We start from the raw sequence: 3,616 nt of genomic DNA, 5'->3' as shown, positions 1-3,616 counted from the left end.
GTTTTTGCACCTCTTCAGGACCTAGTGATGAGCATTACGACCCAAGCTTCAAGGCATTTCCCTACCAATGATCTTGCGTTCTTCCACTTGCGTATGGTTTCTTTATGAATAATTGTAACTTGATGTCTTACCTTTAACTATTACTTCCATTTAATGGTATGCTTTGGACATATTCATACATATTTTATTTCGAATTTGTGGTCGTTGGACATTCTGTCTCGTTCATGTTTAATTTGGATTATTATTATTGCCTCTTAATGTTTGTATATTCCTTGTGATTATTATTTATTACATGACTTTTGGATTACATGTCCCCTCATGTCCTCACAAATTCATATATTCATGGCTCGTCACTCTCGAGTGTCGGCTAGCACGTGTTATCTAGGTGTCATTTGGATATCTGGGTTAGGGTTTGTCAGTTTGGTATCAGAGCCAAGTTAGATCGATGTTGGTGGACTTAGTACTAGAAGCTTAAGAACACGATCAACAATGTGTAGACTTAAAAGGAACAAGTGTAAAATGGGTTGAGATGAGATCTAAGAATATGGAAAGATGGAATCTTAATGCAAAGAAACAGGTTATTCGTGCCTAAAAATTATGAAGCATTGAAGATGGAGATTCTCGATTAAGCACATAAGTTGGCCTATGCTATGTATCCGGGGTAGTACGCAAATGTATCACAACATTCGTCCTTATTATTATTGGTATGGTATGAAGCGGGATATCACTGTTTATGTAAGGAAATGTATAGTCTGTCAACAAGTAAAGGCAGAGAGGAAGAAACTAGATGGACTATTGTAGCATCTTCCGATTCCAGCTTGAGAGAATATCATTATGGATTTTGTGTATGGGTTAGCAAGGACTTGGTCAAATTATGATGGCATCTTAGTGATTGTGGATAGACTTACTAAGTTCGCTCATTTTATACCCGTCTGATAGAATTAAAAATTGGAGAAGTTAGCAAAGCTATTTATTGAAAACATCGTCAAGTATCACGGCGTGCCTGTCACTATCGTATCAGATCAGAATCCAAGATTTACTTCTAGGTTTTGGAAAGCATTTCATGACGCCTTGAATACTAAATTATTGTATAGCACTGCTTACCACCCACAGATAGATGGTCAATCCGAAAGGATGATCTAAACTTTTGAGGACATGTTAAGAACGTGCGTTTTTTAGTGGAAGGGTAGATGAGATGAGTATTTACCTTTGGTTGAGTTCGCATACAATAATAGTTATCATTCTAGCGTTGGTATGGCACCGTTCGAGGCATTATATGGTAAAGCGTGCAGGACATCACTATGCTGGACCGAGGTTGGTGAACGAGCATTGGTGGGACCAGAAATCGTTGATACTATGAATGCCAACATCTTGTTGATAAAAAAAATTTGAAGACTGCACAGGACCGACAAAAAAGTATCGTTAATCAGCATTCTACGGATCGAGAATACAAAGTTGGTGATTTTGTGTTCCTAAAGTTGTCGCCTTGGAAGGGTATAGTTCGCTTCGGCAAGTGAGGAAAGTTAAGTCCTCGACATATTGGCCCTTATAGAATTACAGAGAAAATTGGCGTTGTTGCTTACAGACAAGGAAGAAAATATCGGTAATATCGGAAATATCGGTAGTCCGAAAACACGGAAATATCGATGGAAATATCGGTAAAATATCGATATCGATAAAAATTACATGGAAACCACGGAAATTGTAAGAAAAACTTGGAAATTTTTATTGAAACTTTGTAGGATGTTTATTTAGTCAATTATCTATTAGTTTATCACAAAAAATTGGAAAGAAATGCATTGCATGATGGATTTAACATTATCAAGTTGATTATATAGCGAGCTGACAAACATTGTGAGTGTAGAAAATATGTAGTAATTAATGAAAGAAGTCTAAACACACCATAATCATTTATATATAATGAATTAGTACAATATTTGGAGGTTTTATTTAGGATATTAAAAAAAAAAAAAGGGAAGTGAATAAAATGATGAAGAATAATGTGCCGAATTTGACACTTTAAATTTCTTACACATAAGCATGCGTCTAGGCGTTGAAGTTCCAAATTATAGTATATCAATTAACGATTGAAAATCAATACATTGAATAAGACTAAACTTTAATTTGGATGCCGATTATGTTTTTTCAAGTTTATATAAAGTAAAAGAATTGAATTTTGGAAGTCAGGAGTGTGTCAATTGTTTTATAATTCGTTCGAATACATATATCAGGTTGCTACTCAACGTAATTTGAAAGTATATCTAGTGCAAGGACTTGTCTTTTTTTGTTGATAAGCAAAGGGTTTGTAGCTTTTTTTGCTAAGCAGTAGAACATATTATGTTTGTTTAATCTTTAGCATTTGATGGTTGTCCACAAATATAGGATAGAAGGCCCCAAATTAGATCTGGCTCTTACCTAGTTGGAGTCACAAGTTCACATGTATCAGCCCTTGAGGCAATACGTTTTGGTTTTCCGGCCAAACCACGGCAAGTTGGCCGGCGTACAAGGTATCAATCTCTTCGTCTCGTCGAGTAGTACAACTTTCCTTTTTGTTTCACTCAATTTCGTTGAGTATTGAAAAAGTTATACTCATTTGAATCTTACCCAGTTTCCGGCGACCTCAGTGGATTTCGAGGCAATTTCCGGCCAAACCACAACGAGTCAGACATCTTGTGAGGTACCATTCTCTTCGTCTCTTCGAGGGCTACAACTTTCCTTTTTGTTTCACTCAATTTCGTTGCGTATTGAAAAAGTTATACTCATTTGAATCTTACCCAGTTTCCGGCGATCTCAGTGGATTTCGAGGCAATGTCCGGCCAAACCACGGCGATTTGGCCGGCGTGCAAGGTATCAATCTATTCGTCTCGTCGAGTAGTACAACTTTCATTTTTGTTTCACTCAATTTCGTTGAGTATTGAAAAAGTTATACTCATTTGAATCTTACCCAGTTTCCGGCGACCTCAGTGACTTTCGAGGCATTTTCCGGCCAAACCACGATGCTTCAGACGTCGTGTGAGAAACCACTCTCTTCGTCTCTTCGAGGGCTACAACTTTTGTTTTTGTCTTGCTTGATTTTGTTGAGTTTTGACAAAGTTATGGCCGTTTAAAGTGGGTGTGGATTTTCGGCCGAAATTCCTATTTTCTTCCTTGGTCGAGTCCCACATCGCCCAGCAAGGGCAGTGAGCAAGCCAATAACGCCTATAAAAGGCACATTCACATGGTGAGAAAGCATGTCTTGGTTAGCCTTTGGGGGCTTTGATCAAGTGTAGTATATGTTGAGATTTTCAACATTTTTAAATATTTTTAAATATTATATTACGATATTATCGATAATTTTAAAAATATCGCGATATTTTGATGAAAATCATTTGGATAGTAAAAAAAATTTCGGATCTCTAAAAAAACGATAATATCGGCGATATTTTGCCGATATTATCGATTTTTTCTTCCTTGCTTACAGATTTGAGTTGGCGCCAGAGTTGTTACAGATACATGATGTATTTCATATCTCTATGCTTCGGAAGTATGTTTCGGATCCATGACATAATCTAAAACCACAACCATTGGAAGTGAGACAAGACATGAGTTACGTGGAGGAACCAGTGGTGATTATCGA

At 36.9% G+C, this 3,616-nt stretch overlaps 1 long non-coding RNA gene across 1 annotated transcript; it reads right to left on the bottom strand.

Annotated features, from left to right (window-relative positions):
* Positions 1 to 1,988: 1,988 nt before the first annotated feature.
* On the bottom strand, positions 1,989 to 3,013 carry LOC126599387 (uncharacterized). Its single transcript, XR_007615097.1, has 2 exons — positions 2,960 to 3,013; positions 1,989 to 2,619 (listed from the first exon to the last, which is right to left on the bottom strand). It is a non-coding gene; the product is annotated as an uncharacterized LOC126599387 (long non-coding RNA).
* Positions 3,014 to 3,616: the final 603 nt, after the last annotated feature.

This window comes from Malus sylvestris, chromosome 14 (genome assembly GCF_916048215.2).
Source record: "Malus sylvestris chromosome 14, drMalSylv7.2, whole genome shotgun sequence".
Taxonomy (NCBI): Eukaryota; Viridiplantae; Streptophyta; class Magnoliopsida; order Rosales; family Rosaceae; genus Malus; species Malus sylvestris.
This window is presented reverse-complemented; position numbering and strand designations above follow the sequence as displayed.